Below are 21180 nucleotides of genomic sequence, written 5' to 3'. Positions count from 1 at the left end.
ACAATTTATTAAATATTTCACAGAAACCATCTCAGCCCTCACAAATAACAACTGCTCTATAACTCCACCATCCCACTTAGCATCAAATCAGAGCAGTAATACCTTTTCCTTCCAACCTGTCTCCACAGAAACTACAAAAAAAAAAAAAAAAAAAAAACTAAAAAAGCTAAAGATAACAACCTTAGCAGCAGATCTACTACCTGCTGGGTACAATCTCTGCAGAAGCCATTTCATATCTTGTATCCATCATTATTAATTGATCCATCTCCAAACATAACATAAAGTGACAACTATTTGGAAAATATCACATATCATCCCATTGCACGATGGTGGCACCTCAACAGAACTATCCAATTATCATTGTATAGTGATCCTATCACCATTATCTAAAATGTTAGAGAAACGCATTCATTCCCAACTACTAAACTATCTCTTAACTAACAATCTCCTATCTAACACTCAGCATGGATTCCGACCCAAATGTAGCACTAGCAGTGCCCTGATGTCCTTTACTAACACCGTTAATCAGCACAGAAATTATGGCAAACTTGTATCCTCTACTTTCTCAACCTATCCAAGGTTTTCAACACTGTCTCTCATAAACTAATAACAGCTCTTTTAGATTTTAAACTTGATCACTGTGCAATATAGCATAGCTCCAGGATTATCTGGATAGTTGAAAGCAAGCTGTAAAATGTCAACAAAACCTCTCTCCGCTTCAGTCAGTCAGTCACTCTGGGAGTTCCACAGGGTTCTACCCTTGGTCATCTCCTCTTCATCCTATTTACTAACAATCTTTATACTTCTACCTTGCATGTATCCCTTGCATAGGTGCCGTAAAAATAAAGTGAGGGGGAGGGAGCACCCCCCCACACTTTTACAGCTGCAACCTGCAAGACCTGTAACATTTTAGGACCCAATAGAGGACTCATGCATGCATCGCATGCTAACGTGAATTTTAAACACAAAAGTATGCGGGTTCCCAATTAACACTAAGCCTGCTGCCAGAGTCACCCATGGTAAGCACTGGTCCATTTTCTTTTATGAAGGCTATAAGCTCAGTGTGTGTGTGAGTGTGAGTGTGTTTGTGAGTGTGTGTGTTCCGTTTTGTTTTATGAAGGCTGTAAGTTCCGTTTTAGTGTGTGTGTGTGTGTGTGTTCTGTTTTCTTTTATGAAGGCTACAAGCTTCGTTTTGGTTTATGAAGGCTATAAGCTGTAAGAACAATGATACCACCTCGCGTTTATATTATGTGATCGAACAGTGAAATGTTCAAACACGTAATAATCGACCTCTAAATGTCAAAATGCCATAATGTCGAATGGCAAAAAAAAAACCCATAAAAACACCGAAACAAACCATAAAAATGCTCTAAGCAGGGGGGCAAGCTCCCATGCACCCCCACACCCCCTGCTACTTAAATATACCAACTTTGACATCGCACTACAGTGCAGACAATGGAAAACTTCCATGTCCGCACTGTATGGAGATCTCCATTGAACCGTTCGACATTCCAACGGTTTGAAATTTAGTGGTCGATTATTACGCGTTCGAACATTTCACTGTTCGATCACATAATATAAATCCTACCACCTCTGCTGTCTGACCCTTGCCTTTAGGAGAAATGGAAAAAGTGCTCATCTTACTGTTTTATTCTCAATTATTACTGCTTTTTCTTGCAATGTAAAATTAAAACTATTTGATTACTCTTCAATAAAGCAAAAATCTTTATTTGGAAGAAGACAGCTCAATGGATTCCTTTACCAGATTTTGTTGGTGCCAAGATTTTTAGATACATTAATTCTTTATCCTAAAAATGGAAGGCAAACTGTGGGAATAGTGAGCTATATTTTTTGTCAGAATTCCACAGAACATTGAACAATTTAAAGTATGGAACTGTAAAATAAGTGTCACTTTCTTTAAAAAAGTAATTATTATCACTTGTACTTTTATTATAACACTGTCAATATGCATTTCCTTGATGCTTTATAGTACCATCAGATTATGTTTAGAATTTCTTGAAATGTCTTTTGGGTTGTTAAACTCATTTGAAAAATCCCAACAAAAAAATTTTTTTTTTTTTTTTGGCTCTGCCTTACAGAATTATTTGCATTAAGTTTTCTGCCTTTGAAGTGGATCACTCACCTTGCCCTAACTGACCTGCCCATTTAACAAATAAATATCCATGTCCTATGCAGATATAGTATTCCATCATAACACCCTAAGCAGTATTCTCAGATATGTGCAGTGTTGTGACAGTCAGACTGCCTTAACAACAATACAGTAATAACTAGAAACATACAGTGATAAAAGTGAAATAAAAAGCACAGGGAGTGAGTACCTGCTTTTCTTTTGCAACAAGATAGAGTTTCTAGACATCTTTTTTCCCTTTGGCATTAGACGAGTTCCTGTACTGCTCTTGCAATAGAAATTGAGTTCCTACACTTCTTTTTACTATTATCTGAACTAAGAGCCACACAGTAACAGTTGTGAAGTTGTGCCATCATAGTAGGTGCTTCCATCACACAATGTAACTTCTGATTATGTTATTTTCATTAAATACGTAGCTTCTTTAAGTTACAATAATTCTTTATAATGTGGAATTACAAAGGGCATTGTCCATAGTTGCTCATGTCAGAGTTCCTTTAGTTCATGATTAATACTTACAACATCTGGAGTCATACGTACAGTTTCATTACAGAATGAAATAACAACATTGTGAGTCCCACAAAACACATTCTTGTACTGATGCTTGCAAGTGAAGTATTACTATTTCATAGTGTAACACCTGTCTCACGGTATGAGTGTATGGCTATTTTAATGATGTTGGAACTGCTCGAGTATGTGCTCAAAGTTCTTACTGTGGCAGAGTCTGCCTGTTACTACCTAGTGTATTTATACATTGACTGGATTTCTATTTAGCTAAGTCCCTCTAAGACAACCCTTTTCCACAGCATAACATTAAATGGTACAACTGCAGAGGTTATGGGCATTAATGAGAAGAGCATATACCTGCAGATTGTTACAAGTACAATACCAATACGATTGTTTTATAAACATTATGTTTCCATGAATTATAAAAGTTCCTGTTTTGGGGGAATCCAAGCTATAATGTCATTATTTAGTGTTTTACTGCTTGATTTTTAGGAAGTAGCAACATGCATGTTGTTGGAAGGTGTGTACAAGCTAAAAAAAATGAAATGCCTTTAGTAAGATGGGCTACTGATTTTTATTATGCTAAGTGTGAAGGCCATCTAGACGTGTCTGTTTACATTAAAGGCATGGGGAGAAAAGCTCCAGCACATGTAATGATGCACTTGCACCATTACTTCCTGTGAATGGTAATTCTTGTAACTGCAAAATATACATTATTACTTTGTTCACCTATAACCAACCTGCAGCAACATGTACACCAGCTTATTTTGCTACTTTCCACTGTTATGTAGTACATTCTTGTAAAAATAGGCAGGGTTTTTTGGAATTGTGGAGGTAAATATAACTCCTTCCAGAATTTAGCCCCCACAGAGAGTACAGAGTTAACTTCCCCTACAATCTCATGTATCACTCTGTCAGTCTGGATCAACCTCACCAAATTCCTGAGCAGAAAAAAAAAACTAATTTTTGAGTGCTGTACAGAACAATTATACTTATCCGACTATCTACTTGTCCACTGAGGCATGAATGTGGATTTGTTGAATGATACATAAAATCAGTGCAAGAAATGCTGTGAAGAAAAACTGCAATTATCCTGCTACTTTCAATATCAAGTGAAGTGGAAAGACTAGGTGGACGCAATGTTTCTCTTTAAACATATTTCTGTAGTCACCAACTACCATCTAAAAATCTGCAAAGCTTGCTTGAAATGGTATTCCACATCTTTAAAATCCAGAGGGTCTATCCAAAATTACACATTTTGCTTAGTACATTATCAGATAATCATAGCCAATTCTATTAACTAAAATGTAGTTTTGCAGATTAGGATACAGTGTAACTATTCTAGTTTGTCAGTAACAGTCTTGTCTTACTTAATAACATGCATTAGCCTCCACAACCCCTCTGTGATTGGTACAAAACAGGGAATGATTCTGAATAGCAAACAATTAGAAATAAAAGACACTGTATATCTATCCTAACATTGTGTATTTTCATTAGTTCCTTAAATAACACAAAATAAGTAATTGTTTTGCTTTATTCATTGCACTTAAGAATTAATTAATTTGTTAATATGTCTGGATTGTCATATTCCAGACATGTTGCATTTTAGTAATATAGTTTGCAGTGCCTGCTTTACAGCCTCCAGCAACTGCAAATGGGTTGACTGGGTTTAGTTAAAACCTGTTATTTTGGAAATTTGACACAGAGGACTAAAGCTCAGAATTGTTAATGAGCTGCTACCTATGGCAAGGATGCAAGGTTTGAATCTTTCCACCTTCATAATACTGTCTGATATTAAGCAAGTCATTTAACCAGAGTGCTTTGGAGCAACTGGGAATCTGGGCTAGGCTCTTTAAAGGTATTTAGGACTGCATGCCTAGTAACTATGGACCTGTTTTCATTTGCCAGCCATTCCCTATTACATAGCTGATCTAGTTCAGGAAATATAGCAAAATCAGCAGCACACTATTTTTTTTAATGCAGTCTAGATAGTTTATTCTTCAAGAGCAGCAGGCACTGCATTTGTGGATGAGGCAGTGAAATGCAAAGTTGTTATCAGTAATCACCTTTGCATTAGAAATAGTTTCCTTTAATGTCGAATTCAGATGACTTTTACTGCTGCAGGGATTTGCATATTGACTTAGCATATGTTAACCAGGTGGTTAATATTTCTTATGCTGTCAGAAATACTCTTCCATTTAAACTGTGCTGCATGAGGCTTGGTCTTATGGTATGATGCTAGTGATTTTTATACAGTTTCAAGTAGTTCATACAAAGCTAGCAATAAGTACATATAACTTCATTTCAAAATAACTAACGGGTATAAACAGTCAATTAATTGGCTATAACTGCTGGTGGGAGGCTTTGTGTGGATGAAAGTACAATATGCTCTTATCCGGTCATTTTTAAAAAGTTTTTAATCTGGCTTTGTAGTGTGCATGCAATGCCCCAGGTACTTATTCCTGATGGGTAGAATTACCTAGGCTCAAACCCTGTACCTTAGGTATAACAGCCTGCATTCTCTACCCACACCACCACTGATTCAGGGAGTTAAGTCCATAGCTATCAACTATCTAGATTTTTACAGAATATTTGGCTCATACTTTTGGTTTGTTCCTTTTAAACATTGTGATTTTTCTGGCAAATCAGTGAGAACAAAAAATCACTAAATAATGATAGCCCTTTAAGTTTCAGTCTTCCTATCTTTTTTGGAAACACATGGTAACACAAAACACCATTTTAGCAACTTTCTAAGATTATACAAGCAATATTTAAAATGTGTCCCTGGTTTTGGGCCTTTGCCCCCCCCCCCCCCGCAAAATACATTTTGGCTGTTTCCAGATTTCTTCTGCTGTGGAATTAAAAGAGTTAGTTGTGTCAAGTGGATGGTGCAGTGGTAGTGTTGTTGCCTAACAGCAAGAGGTTATCTGGTTTGATTGTCTGGAGTGCCGTTTGTGTGGGTTGCTTCTGGATTCTCGGGTTTCTTCCCATGTTACAAAGACATGCATTTCTCCCTGGTGCTCTGCTGAAAATTGGCTTTGTTCCAAGTTGGACTTTCCCCGGTAAACAAATGTTAAATAAATAAAAAAAATTACAAGGCGCTGATAGTTTCAGGGGAAGAGAAGTTTAGTGATGCTTGTTCCAAGTCTGTTTGCATTGTGAGTAGCACAACAGGTAGTAGCCTTACTTTTGATGCAGAAGGCTGTGGTTTCTACTCCCACAGTATGTAGATGGATCGCTGATACTGTACTGTGTTGTACTTTAAAGGGAGTAGATGCTGCAGTCCTGTGAATGTCCTCCTTTGGAGGAGTTACCTAGTAACTATGAACCTGTTATCAGTTTGGCATCCATTCCCTGTTGCAATATTACTAGTTTATCATTTTTAATGGAACATACACAATTTATTCTTCAAGGGCAACAGTCACTTTATTTGTAGATGAAACAATTAAATATAAAGTTGTTTCCTAGCAGCAACCTCTTCATTAGTTAGAGATCCCTTTAATGTGGAATTATTTAGATGACTTACTTCTGCAGATATTTTGCATATTTACTGATATTGGTGGATTGTAATGACAGAAGTTTGAATGGCCTTTTATGGTTGACATTTTCTAAAATGAGTAGTTTTGTCATTTTTGGTTCATACATTTTGTTTCATTGCTTACTAGAAGACTGTTCAAAACCACAAATTTAAAACACATTCTAACAACTGGTGCTGTGTTATACAAGGGATATAATTTAATACAATCAGGAAGGTGAGTCAAAGAATGCATACATGTATGCATGGCCCTAAAAATGTGTTTGAAAATAGCCCAGAGGAAAGTGTGAAAGGCTCAAAATCATAGGCAAATTTTAAGCTTTACTCTTGTTACCAAAACAATGGATGAAGGTAAAACAGTTCACACCATATTACCTTGACCTGGCCAAGCCTTTTGACACAATCCCCTACCAGGTGTAGTACAAAAGATGAATAATGTAGGAGCAAACACTTGCATCACTAGCTGAATTGCCAACTTGTTCACAGTGTGCAGGAGATCAAAATAGGGGAAGAGACCATTTACCGATGGAGTCTCCCAGGGTTTGGTGCTGAGACATTTTCTGTTTGGCATATACATCTCAAAAGTAAAAGGAAATACCAAAAGGCTTTGGCTGGCTACGTTTGAGATGACTGCAAGCTAGGAGCAGTTATTGAATCCCCAAATGACTTATGCAGGAAGGTTTGTCCCAAATAATAGCTGGTGTCAACATCATGACAATGCCCTCTGAGAACTGACCAAATTGTTTGGCATATGGGAACCTGTGTGTACAGTGATCTAACTTTTGACCAACATGTGCCCAGAGTCATAAGAAAGCCTTTCTATATTGCACAGATTATAAACAAATTGACTGTGACTAGATATAGAGATGTTGTTGTCCCCCTTTACAAAGCTCTCATTAGGTCAATCATTTTTGTATAATGCCCACTTTGGCATTTATCTGTCCATCCCCATGCAACAATTAGAATACCTTCAGAGATACCTTACTAAAAAGATACAAGTCCTAAACAATAGGTCTTGCATGGACTACCTCAAAAATTTATTACTATACTCAGTATCCTACAGAGTGCTTAGAGGTGACATGTCTGGCATACAAGGCATCCTCTGACCTAATACAGATGGACCTACTGAACATCAGCAAGTCAAATGGCATCAGAAATACTCAGTCCAGGTATTTAAACTGAATGTTGTGGAGAGATGGATATATATCACAGAGGCTACCACTGTTCCAGAACAGACTACCTATGTTCCAAAACAGACTATCCATAGAAAGAAAACAAAGCTCATCCATCCATATTCAAATGCAACTTGGATTTAAAGATGGGTAATAGAAAATGTACTGCAGGATTGCCCCTCATGCTACTAATGGATAGAGGCAGTTCGTAAATGCTGCATCCCTTACATGGGTCCGCTTGAATTATCTATGGTATGATCACATGTATTCTCACTAGAGCTAATATGCAATTATTAGCCATGGGATAGGTAAGACCAATCAGAAAATGTTAATTCAAGCACCAAAAGGGAATTGGCTAAGCTTAAAATGTCCTCCAAGTGAACCTATGTTGTGGTACTAAATAGTTATAAAAAAATTGCCCTTTATAGCTCAGTAAATGCCCCTCTCACCTTCTACCCCCCCAGTGTTCAACAGCTTCCAGCACCTATGATCCCTTGTCCAGTACGCAGAAGACTCAACTCCTATTTGTGCTGCTCCTACACTTCAGCAACTCCAACTTATAACCCAGCAATCCTTCTCCGCAGTAGAATCCTGGCTAACCAATACTCAGTTCATACTTCACCCCAATAAGACTAAGCTAATGCTTTTTCAGCCTATGAGAACCACTGCCCCCCCCCCCATCCTTCAACATCTTATTAACAAATAATAAGATTATCTTTCCAGTATCTCATACCAAACATCTCAGTATAACCATAGACCAGTCAATAAAGAAAGTTCACAAAAAATTTGGCTTTCTACATAGACATAAAAAATTTCTAACAAACAATAAAAAAGCCACCTTTGCTAGAACCTACTCTACTCTATATGCATCTTCCATACTAACAAACCTAAAGAAATCAAAGTTAAGCAAACTAGACCAATGCTACAATAAAACTGCTAAGTGACACAGAATCTAATTATAGATCACATAATTGCCTAGCACTAAAACAACTCATTTGGTTAGAACTGCCCAATCTCCTAGCATATAACCAACTGACCATGGCCCATCAATTACTCCATCAACCTGACAAAACACGTTCTTCTCAACCGCCTCCAACCCTACTCTACGAATCATGTCTTGAGTTCCACTAATAAATCTTTATTATAGATATCTAAAAGTAACAACACAGCTGGAGAATCCCTCTACTCCTACTACATAGCAAAACTCTGGAATTCTCTGTCCCAAAACATTAAAATTATCCCTAGTACTGCACAATTCAAAAAGATTCTTAAGAAAACATCTAAATAATACTTGGGTATGCACTTGTTCTAATCCTGGCTAAGAAAAATCACATCTAAGCAGCTTGTCTCCAAGGAATTGCAGTATATAACAAATGCATCTTTTATGTGGTCCATATTTCTCTTTTGTTGTCTGTTTGGCTAAAGCTAATTCACCTTTAAGCAGCTGGCCTCCTAAGGAATTGAAACATATAATTACTGTACATTTTATGAGCTTTGTATTTTTTACTCTACTTGTACAACCTTATCTAAACCTGTTTTAATGTACATATAATGTATTGTAATGACTGCATACTGCATAAACATTATACTGCCAGAATGCAAAATGATGACTGACTGTTCTAGATCCTTGTACACAGTCAATCAATCAATTTGTATGTATATATAAACTGTCACTGTCTAAGCTATCTATCTCTGTGTAAATTCTCTGCGTTTTAATGTGGAGCTTTTCTCCCCGAACCTCCGCCGAAAAACAACAGCTTGTCCAGTCAGACTTTCCCGGTAAACAAATGCAAAATAAAATAAATTAATAAATTTAGAGAAATTGTAGGCAGTTTGTAGAGAAATTAAGGGTAAATTAGTTTGTTAGATGTTTTATGTATATATTGTTTGTCATGTTTTTCTGTGCTTACTAATAAATATAAACCACTGTTATATATATATACTGTACATCATTATTACATTGTGATGTAACCGGGCTGAGCCTGTAACTGGTCTTTGCTTGATTGGTGTTCTATCCTGGTAAACACATATGAATAAAACATTAAAAGTCCTATTATTTTCCTTTAATAAAATTCTTATCACTAGTCATCCCCCGAAAAAATATCTTAAGATCTGATTGACATCAGGAATAAGGCCATACATTAACACAAACATGATCCAAGTTCTTCCTTGTCCTGGGTTTACCAATAATCACTTGCTTTCTGCATTCTAATTTTTTTTAAACATTGGTTAACTGGGCAAACCCACTGGACATGTGTGCCTTTTCAGGGACAACCCTGGGGCACTGTCTGGTTAAATTACTTACTCAGAGTAGTACACTAGACAACTGGAGGGTGAAGGACTCAAACCCTGTACCCTTGACAATAAGAAGCAACTCCTTAACAGTTCAGAGTCTTAATCTCTCAGGCCTCATTCTGTAAACATGTATTCCATGTGCTGATCACATCTGGTGTCCCTCTACCTTGATATAGCCTGTCTTCATATTACAGAAGCCTCTTTCCCTCTGTTATGCCTCTTCTCTTTCCTTTAAGTTCATCTCTTGATAGACCAAAAAAAAAATCAGTTTGACACCTGTTTTCTAGCAACTTAAGTACTTTGCTGTTTTATTGGGTTATTTACTTCCATTCACATTTCATGTGATATGCGCCACCCCATCCCAGCATTTTCCCACTCCTTTGCACTTGACCTCTTATCACAATGTTTCCCTTCCTGCTTATTCTACCCTCACATATGCCCCACCTAAACCCCCTCAACCAGGTTGGGACCAATAGCCATTGGGTACCCTTCCTTGAGGCACCAATTCTTTGTCTTGGGCCATACATTGTTACCGCCTTTGCCTTATGCCAGTGGTTACTAGAATAACTACTGACTGTCATTCTCAGGGAGAACTCTACCATCTCTCCCACACATTTTTACTGACTCTTTTTCTTGCCTGCCTGTGGAAGAGTCTTCCACAATCCTGAATGCCTAGCGACTTCCTCTATGATTCTGATACCTCCCATACCAATCTACTGCTGCTTCCTTGCTTTGCTCTCTCCGTGCATGCAAATCCATGCTGATAACCATTCAGGGCTGCTAATCTCTTATCTAGGTTAGGTAACATTTTTATACTTTGTATTTTCAATGAGGAATAGTCAAAAGTATCATCCCTCTAAGTCAAAGCAAATATCAGAGTTCTCTGCAACCCAGAAATCAGAAGATAAGTATGGCCCACACTCAAATGTGAAATCAACAAAAAGAAAGTTAATCTGATAAGAGTTATGTCAGCTCATTTTTGGTTCACCCTTGCTTAATTAAACACAGCTTTTGCTACTTAGGACATATCCCCTCTTGTCTGACTGGTTTTCTTTAACATAAACATTAAATTTAAGATCCAGGTTCACTTTACCTGGGAAACTGCTGTGTGCTCCTTTCCTAAAGCATACAATTACCATACTGTCCCACTCTCTCTGTCATAACTAGCCTGGGGCCAAAAGCACTTGCTATCACCATTTCTCTGAAACTGTATCCATTTCCATTACTATAGGACATAGGTGGTCAAATCCTTCCATCAAATCCATAAGCAGTTTTCCCATTGATTCATATCAGACAGAATGAGTGTGGGGGGGGGGTTCCTCAGCTAAGGGGGAGACTGTTAATTGAAGCAGATTTAACATTACAGAAAACAACTGGTGTATGTAGAGTGAATTAACTATCTAACATTTATCTTAAATCATGATTGAGGAGGTTGAAGTCTACAAATTAAGGACTGTAACTGAGAAGGATGTAAAGTTAAGCCTAATAAAAATAAATAAATAACATTCACAATTGTGGCATTCAAGATGATGCCTAATAACAAATATATACAAACAATACACAGAGAAAGCATTTTGGCAACAGACATGAAAATATGCACTGTTAAGTGTTTGATCGAGTCTGTCAGCTTTGTGTAGTCAGCCAGAGTCTGCAAGAAACAGAATCAAGTGTTGCAGCAAAATATTAATTATTTTGCAAACATAAGAGTAGTGTAAAGCTAAAATAACTGTGGATGGCCTGGGGGAGGCTACAGGGGAGTATAGCAGTGAGTGTCTGATGTCAGATCAACAGTCTTATGGGGAGGAAAACAGCCTAAAGGCACATTACAATATTTACTATACAGGCCTCAGATTACTAATTTCTTGGAAAAAAAAAACAAAAAAAAAAAAAAAAACAAAAACATTACTTCATTTTGTTGAAACCACAAAATGCTGAAAACTCAAAATATTGAATCACAAAATATTGAAAAACTCAATCCAGCTAAAATTACCCAATATCATACACCCCAACTATAAAACCCAGATCAAGTGTTGTCTTGTGAAGGGTTAGGGTCAGTGTCAGAGTGTGGGTTCACCCCCCAGCATCACCTTACTCATTTCTAATCCTGCACATTATGTTTCTAAAACCCTTTCCCTTACAGTACCACTACACAAGACAAAAGGACACAGAACATGCACACAACACCAAACATGCAAAACAGTAAAACTATACCCTTACATAACCTTACTCTAACCCTAAAATCCATGAATTCTTGCACACACACTCACAAACATACACACACACACACACACACACACACACACACACACACACACACACACACACAAGTATACAACCCACTATAACCTTTTCAGTCAAACATTCAATTTCATAATCCTACCAACAAACACTATAAAAAATGAGCTTTCAAAATTTTGAGCATTCAGTTAAATGAGCATTTGACATTATGAGCATTTGGTGTTTTACATCAGCAAAAAAACTTTTCAACCAAATGTGCTTTTTGACATTTGTAACTGTAACCAGGCCCAGAGAGCTGGATGCTGCATGAGCAGTGAGCCATATAGTTGGGAGGTTGTGCATGAGTGGACGTACACATGGCAGTGATCATGGAGCTGCTCAGACTGCTGTAAGGGAATGGGAGTTAGAATATGTTCCTTTGCAAGCAGCATAATGCTGCACCAGCATTCTTGTGTTTTGAGATGGCCCGGAACAAGGATTTGGTTGAGCTGGGGGTACCTAAAGTGGGTCTGGTAGACTGAGTGAAGGAGAAGAGCTGGGGCAGCTGATGGTCAGCTGCAGAGAAGGAAAAAAAAACAATTATCAAATTGCATTGAGCTAGTACAGTGTCTATGTCAGTACATGCATGTAGGGGTCTCAAGCTCAAATGACCAAGAGGGCTATATAAGGACTAGTATTCTCAGCTAATGACCACAATCAACAAAACAAAAGGAAAAATAGTCACTGCAGTTAGGAATACAGTGTAGTAGCTTCCAGCACCTAGAACTATGGTAGTTTGAGGGATGCTTGATGCCAGATGGTCATGAATTTAAGATACCTGGAATATAGTAATGTCCAGAATGATATTGCATTCAAGTCAGACTGCTAATGATAACAAAACTATTTACTGTTCAGAAAAAAATACAGATTATAGAGAAAGCAGTTGCATTTAAGCTAGATGCTGATGCAGAGTGCAACTTAATCTACTTTTAAGGCTCCAAATTTAAGCAGAAAAACATATTAGCTTGCATGCATGCTGTTGTCTTATTTAAGGCATAAGCTGAAACCTTTGGATCATGTTTGACCAGACAGTGAATTAACTTAACTCTATTCTCCATTTCTTACAAGTTAGGTTAATACAGTCAAATATTCTGATCAGAGAAATTTGTGTAACACATGGCGTGGTGAAAATATTACCTACAGTTCAGGTACAAAATGTATATACTACTGCAATATGTGAAAAACAGACAGAGATAGAACACATGCACATTCATAGAGAGCAGTCTGAACACATGAGAAGTACAGACACTACGCACAGCATTGGGACAGTTCAATGTTGAGGCTAAAGAACTTATTCAAGTTCATTATAACTCTGATGTCTCATATAAATGTCACTGTGATTAGTGGTTCATTGCAAGCTCATAAATATAAATCAAAAACCTTAAATGTAATCTGCCATCCCTCTTTATGTTTTCATTACTATATGTTTACATAGTTTATAAAGAATTTTGAAAAAAATGCCGATCTGTTTCAATATTAGGGTGTGTACATGCTGAACATCACAAAGCTTTCTTCTAGGGTATACCAGTGATTCATACTCCAAGAAGTGTCCCTATTGTGCTAAAAGCTAGTCTTGAGCGAGAACTAAAATGTAGGAAGAAACAGGTGTGACTGTCAACAAAATGAACCAAGAGAATAGATGAATAGCATAGTAACAGTACTGAAACAGGGCAAAGTATGTGTCCATGTTGGACTACTGACAGGGTAGAGGCGATCATTCCAAATGCTAAATTATTTTTGGTCTTTAATGTAAATTATGGGTTTGGCATATCAAAATAGATTAACTCAGTTCCAAACTTTGTACTTTTAGTACACCCCAGGTGGATACAAATTCTTAAGATGATCTTTTGGGATCTCATCAACTTCAGAAGGGTTTCAGAGTACAGTAGCAACTATATTTGAAGAGCTAAATAGTGGTCAGCATACAGGATGATATTCTACTCAGGGGTCCTACAAAGCAGGATCATGGTATGCATCTAAGCTGCTTCACAGATTGATGACAAAAGGTTAAAAATTTAATATGGCCAAATGCCTTCACTGAATGGCTTTTCTGAAAATACACAAGTCACATCTTAATTGTAAATGGGCTACAACTAGAAGCTGACAATGTCAAAGCTATCATTAAAGTACACAATCCTGCTGACACATATATATTTAGGCATAGTGTTGTACCTATCTGAGTTTGCTCCTCATTTGCAGATGTCACATTACTACTTGGGTTCACTTTGTTATGGCGTCTTTTTGGAAGTTTGAAACTCAACAATGTGAGTCTTGAAACTCAAAAAAGTAAGCATGATTCTACACATATAAAAGCAAATTGTAAAACTTGCTGTTAAACATTGAAAGGTTTTTTTTTGCAGAGGAACAAGTCTGAGAAAGCCTCACCTCCACTACTAATATATATCTCAGAGATCACTGTAAATCGCAGAAGGGGATATTCTCCAAGATACATTATATATTTCCCCCCTTAATCAGACATAATTTCTCAGAGTTTGTGACTTGTACTGTTAGGTCTAGAACATACAACAGGAACTCATTTGCTACTTGGTATAAAAAAGGAGCAGGTTTGGTCACAACTGCTGAATTTTAGCAAGGGGGTAATGCTGGAAGGAATGGCAGTACTGGTGGATCACAATTTTTTAAAAGACTAATATGTAACAAACATCTGTGATTTTGGATGGTATTAAAGGCTGCAGTGTACTTTAAGGTACAAGCTATAATTTCCAGCAGTAATAAAATAATTTTCTATAAGGAATGCAACTGTTTACATCAGCTCATTAAACAATGGATAGTTTGCAAGGGCTTCAGTCTACTTTGGGCTATGTGAGCAAGATGTTGATGGCTTCAAATCCTAGGAAAAGTAATGACAGTTGTAAAACTGTTGAACCAGAGAGGACAGGAAGCCAGAGTCTAAACAAAAAGGTGAGATGGTGATGACCTGCTCTTTAGGAGTTATATAATAAGAGCAAAGCATTCAAATGACCAGCTGAAGGCCTTTGGGACATTAATATTTTTTCTCTGAAAATGGTTTACAGTCAGCTAACTGTATAAAAGCTGAAAGGTGAAGTTTGCCTAAAATTATCTACTGTATGAGACTATGACTTACAGATTTTTGCTGCTGAACTCTAAGGGATGAATGGTCATGTGTGCAACAATGTGACCAGGACCTCGCTAGATATTCTTTTGAATTTCATTAAAAGCATGCTGCAACACAAATCCACAAGTGCACAACTACAGCACTTTATGAACAAAACTCAACTTAAGAGCTATTAACATAACCAGCAGAATTGTGTTTCAGCATGTTTTTTGGATTCTTGGTTTGTGGTTAGTTACATTTTGGCCTTTTTTGGATTCTGTTGAATTTGTTGTTAAAAGGAACTCTTGATTATATTTGACATTTCAAAATGGTTTAAATATTTGGTTAACCCAAACACAATTCATGCTTGAATATATGTCCATGTTAGAGGACAACATTCACAACAAAGTGTAAATGTTAATTATTAACATTTTATATTGTTTTAATGAGGGGTAACATTAGAATTAGAGACAGACTCATGGCAATCAGACTCCAGTGTAAGGACAGGGCAGTATTCATAATCTTAACCTATGCCCCACAACAGGATTTTGATAGTGAAGAAAAGAGTGCATTCAGACAGCAGTTGCATGACCTACTAGATATAGCAGGACAACATGAATTGGTGTTGATAATGGGTGACCTGTATGCACATATCGTGACAGACAGAACAGGATATGAGGACTACCTGGGTCCACATGGGTGGGGCAACAGGAATAAAGAAAGAGAGGTCACTCTAAACTTCTGTCTGGCAAATGGCTTGATGGTGGCCAACATATGCTTCAGCGAGGGAAACAGTCACAAGTTCACATATAACTTTGGCCAATATGCAACTCGGGTAGACTTTCTCCTATTAAGGAAAGAACACTGGGATAGAATCAATAATTACAAAGTCATCCTCAGTGAAACAGTTGGCCCACAGCATAAACAACTGGTTGCCTCAGCCAGCTCCAAGCAGTGGTCAGAGAAGGCTCTAAGGTCAACAAAAACTAGGCTGAAAACCTGGAAGTTGATTGGAGGGAAAGTACAAGAGTTCAAAGAATTACTTAGGGCTCGAGTACCTCAGGAAGAAGAGGAAATAGGGGGAGTTGAAAAAAGAATGACAATGCCTCAAAACAGCATGTGTGAGGACCACAGAACAGGTGTGTGGCCAAGTCAGATATGGAAATAAGGAACATAAGGAAAGCTGGTGGTGGAATGCAGAAGTCCAGTAAGTCATCAAATGAAAGAAGAAGTGCAGAAAAAAGTGGGAGATAGAAAAGATGGTCCAAGCTAAGAAGGAATACTGGTTGGCTAACATACAGCCTAAGAGAAGAGTTGCAGTAGCAAAGAACAAGGTTTCAGAGGCACTCTACCAGTTTTTGGAAAGTGACTCTGTAGCTGGCACAAAGAAACTATCAGGTTGCAAGTCAAAGACAGAAAGATAAAAAAGATAGTTCGACACCCTTCATAAAGGATGCCAGGAACAACCTGATCACCATACAACAGGAAATCAAAGACAGATGAAAGGACTACTTTCATCAGTTTCTGAATTAAGAAAACCCCACAGAAGCTGTACAGCCCCAGGCAGAGCCTACAATGAAAGAAGAGGAGCCCACCACATAGGAAAAAAGAACAGAGCTAAGGAAAATTAAGTCAGGGAAAGCAACAGGCTTAGATGAGATCACAGCAGTTATGTCCAAAATATTGGGTGAGATAGGTGAAAAATGACTCCTGAGGATACTCATAGCAGTATGAAGAGAAAGACTTATCCCAAATAACTGGAGAATAAACATACTAGTGCCAGTGTACAAGAACAGAGGGGAATTCACAACTCTGGGCAGTACAAAGGTATCAAACTCCTGTCACATTGCATGAAAGTTCTGGAAAGGGTACTTGATAAATGAATATGCAGAGTAGCAGAAAGCAAGATGGGAAATGAGCAGGTTGGATTCTGATTAGGCTGCAGCACAACAGACCCAATGTTTGCAGTGAGGCAGATAGTTGAGAAGAAACTGGAGATGATGAAAAAGTCCAACTGGGCATTCCTAGCCTTGGAGAAAGCACATGACAAAGTCCCAAGAAAGCTGATTTTTGCAGTCCTCTGGTGGTTCGAATTCCCAGAAACATTGGTAGAGTTAGTACAGGCTATGTAAAGGATCCATTAACAAGTAGGAACTCTGTTTAGTCTCACAGAGCTGTTTCCAGTTGGAGTGGGTGTGCATCAGGGTTCATGTCTAAGCCCACAGCTGTTCACACTGGTGATGGACTACAGCAGCAAACAGGTTGGAGGGGACAGATCAACAAAGCTGGAATGCAGATTATGTGGCATTACAGGCAGACTCTGAGCAAAAACTTCAGCAAAGGATAGGGGAGTGGAATGGAAAACTGAAGTCAAATGGAATGAAGCTGAGTACAGATACAACATTTGTAAAGGCAGCAAGTGGGGGAAATCAGAAGAAGCTTAGAAATGAGATAGAAGGAAAATAGTGGAACAAGTTAACAGCTTTGAGTATCTGGGAGGGGTGTTTGAAGAGAGGGGAAGTCTGAATGAGAAGGTCAAGGCTAGAATCAGTGGGGCTATAGCCAACTGGCAGAGAGTGTCGGGGGTAGTGTATAACAGAAGAATGCTAAACATGATGAAAAGTAATGTGTACAAAATGGCAGTGCAACCAGTACTACTGTAAGGTACAAAAAACTGGGCAGTGCAGGCAGAGCAGTTAAGGAAGCTAAAGGTAATGGAGATAAACTGCCTGAGACAGGTGGTAGGATGTGCACTGTGGGAAAGACGAAGAAATGAGGACATCAGAGCAGAAGCCAGAGTAGTTCCAATTGCAGGGAAGGTCAAGGAGAATAGATTATGGTAGTTGAGGTACGTCTGCAGGAAAGCAGAAGACAATTTGATGAAGAAGATTTGAGACAGACAGGATGAAGACAAAAAGAACATGGGCATCCAGCAAAGAAATGGATGGATTATGTGAGATAAGACCTCCATGGCTGTCAAACAGCATAGCAGAGTGTCACTGGATCAAGAGAGATGCTGACAGTTGACACGGCACTCCAACCCCATGTAGAAAATAGGAAAAAGGGGATTGATGATGATGATGAATGAGTTAGTGATTTTCATAGTGGGTACCTGTGAGTGACTGGATTTAAAGGGCATTTGTAAAATGTTTTGGGTGTACCTGACTTCTAATTAAGACATATATATATATATATATATATATATATATATATATATATATATATATATATATATATACACACACACATACATACATACATATATATATATATATATATATATATATATATATATATATATATATATATATATATATATATATAGAATATATGCATTTGGTCATGCAACCAAATGCCAAACAGCTGTTTCACCAAATGTAAATGTCGAAACACGCAGGCGCGGACGCTCATAATATCGCGCGTAACTTCAAATTCAAAATTTCTGGACGCACAACCACCGCAACAAGCACTACCATGGGTCGAGAGGGGGGAATATTAGCCTGGCCGGTGTTTGGTATTTCTGGGTTCGGCATCTGTAAATTCGCCATGTTCAAAACTGCGGTCACTGTGTTTGACATTTGTAGCATTGGTACTCTGCCATTTAACTATATATATATATATATATATATATATATATATATATATATATATATATATTATAGATACAGCTATTCATTTTATCTAATGTACTTTTTGTCAAATCACAAATAACTGAAAAATGTTTAAAGAATTTTCATTGGAAATGCATATAATTTAATCATATTTCACAAAAAAAGTGGAAGGGTATAGTTAATCACCACTGGTATGGTTTATGGTTTTAGGACAAGGTAATTTAGTCTGGAGCAGCCTTCCCAATGCCCACGGTCTTGTGATATCCACATTTTTAGGAGTTTGTTTACCAGCAATGATTAATTGTGTGTGGTGTTTTTTTCTTTTCTCAGTAGTTGTGTGACCATGGGGGTTACGTATGGACTCGGGTCATTGGGTCACAAGTACCAGTGTGACTCAGTCATAGTCCAAGTGGGTGTAAATAACCTGAGACTTACCTCCCTAGACTGTATGAAGAGAGACATCATGGAGCTCTCAGAATATGTGTCCCAGTCTGGTATGAGCCTAGTACTGAGCAGCATTGTACCTTCTCCGAGGATGATGCCACAATACAAACAGAAGGTGACTGACTTTAATAATTGGCTAAGTTTCTGGTGTCCTTCTGAGGGGGTGCAGTATTTGTCAGCATGAAAGGATATGGTCAACAGACTATTCTGCTTTGCCAGGGATGGTTTGCCCTTCTCCCCTCTAGGCTTTCAAATATTAGCTAAAATATTGTCCTCCCCCATAGTGTCTTTTTTAGGCAACGCCAAACTGAAAGTACTCCTGACATAGCAAATCAACACCAAGAAAATGTGAAGGTGTTACTGTTCACTGCTAGGAGTATAAACAAGAAACTCCAGACTCTACAAACTCTCTTCACCCTAGAGAATGCTAAAGTCTGTGCAGTCACTGCGACATAGGTTAAAGCCATGAAAATCACAAAGGCAGTGTAAGGCTCTAATGTCTTCCACACATTTAAACCAGCTACTACACAGACAGGGATTAAAGGTGGAGGTGTCCTGATTTACATCAAAAATAAATATACCTCAAGGCTGGTCAAACAAGACAATGGACTTGAGCCTCCTCGCATTCAAATCACCATAGGCAAAATCCCATACCACTTCCTTGCAAGCTATAGGTCCCCCTCTGTGACCCATGAAATACATAATGTATTTAAGCTTATTGGAAACAAACACCATCCAAACCAATACCATAGTCATGGGTGACTTTAATTACCACACTATTAGCTGAATTTTGAAACACAAACTCACTGGCTCAGACTGTTAATACGCCAACCTGGGGTGCCAACATACTGGATCTGGTCCTCACTAATATGGCAGAGTGCTGCACATCCCTTAGTATCATGTCTTATCTGGAAAGGTCAGACCACAAAATGGTCTCCTTTGAAATAAAAATATAATCTGTACCTCCCAGCTTACCCTGGAATGCTCATGAATTATTCTAAGACTAACTTCCTACTGTTAAGTGATAACCCGTTAAAATTTCAAGCCCCCATAAACCCTGAGAACACTACTGCCTATGTGGAACTGCTCACAGAAACCCTATACAAGCATATTAATAACTGCATAGATGTAGCTGTACCCACTAGGAAGAAGTACAGAACTAACTCAGAAAACAAGCCATCCTGGTAGAATCACAACATTAATGGGCTGTATGACAGAAGGAAGTAAATCATGGCAAAAATTAGGAGGCATGGCACCCAGCAGGATAAAACCAATCCCAGCAAACTTAATTAAACAACTCAGAGGACAAATAAATTCTACCAAAGAAAATTTTGAGGTAAATTTGGCCTTTCACACCAGGGGCAACCACAAGCATTATTTTGATATATCCACATCCTCGAAGGCAATGCACAGTTGTGTGCAGAGCTCATTGTTAATGAAGCCACCTATACTGACCCAGAAGTTATAGCAAACCTACTGGCAGGCAAATTCAGTTCTAACTTTAGTTCTGTCTCAGCCCCCCTTCAACCTCCCCCTCATAAAATACCATCAAATATTAACTCCCCTTATTATCACTAGGGAATAAGTCCTTGATGCTCTCTCTAAGGCCAAGCACACTGCATCAATGGGCCCAGATACTATCCCAGGATGCCTTCTAAATAGCATGAAATATGGCCTATCAGGCCTACTGGAATTGCTATTTAACACAGCCTGCAAACAGGCTTCATGCCTCATGAATGGAGAACAGCAACAGTCATCCCTCTGTACAAAGGTGGGCCATCTACAGACCATGGAAACTAAAGACCCATAAGCCTCACTAGTCTCATATGCAAAGCCATGGAAAGGATTATCATGGAAATGATAAATAATGACATAGGAACCAACCCAATTTGGTTTCATCAAGGGCAGGTCATGCCTACTAAGCTTGGTGGACATTTTGAGAAGGTCACCAAAACAATGGATGAGGGCAAAATGGTTCACACTGCCTACCTTGACCTAGCCAAGGAATCTGACACAATACCCCACTTGGGCATTGTTGACAAATTCAAAATGTTAGGTATAAACCCTTATGTCACCCAATGGATAAGCTTGCTAGCTCACAGACAGGGCCCAGAAAG

The sequence above is a fragment of the Protopterus annectens genome, chromosome 9.part0 (assembly GCF_019279795.1).
Source record: "Protopterus annectens isolate FY-2018-M chromosome 9.part0, PAN1.0, whole genome shotgun sequence".
NCBI lineage: Eukaryota > Metazoa > Chordata > Ceratodontiformes > Protopteridae > Protopterus > Protopterus annectens.
Note: the sequence above shows the minus strand (reverse complement) of the source record.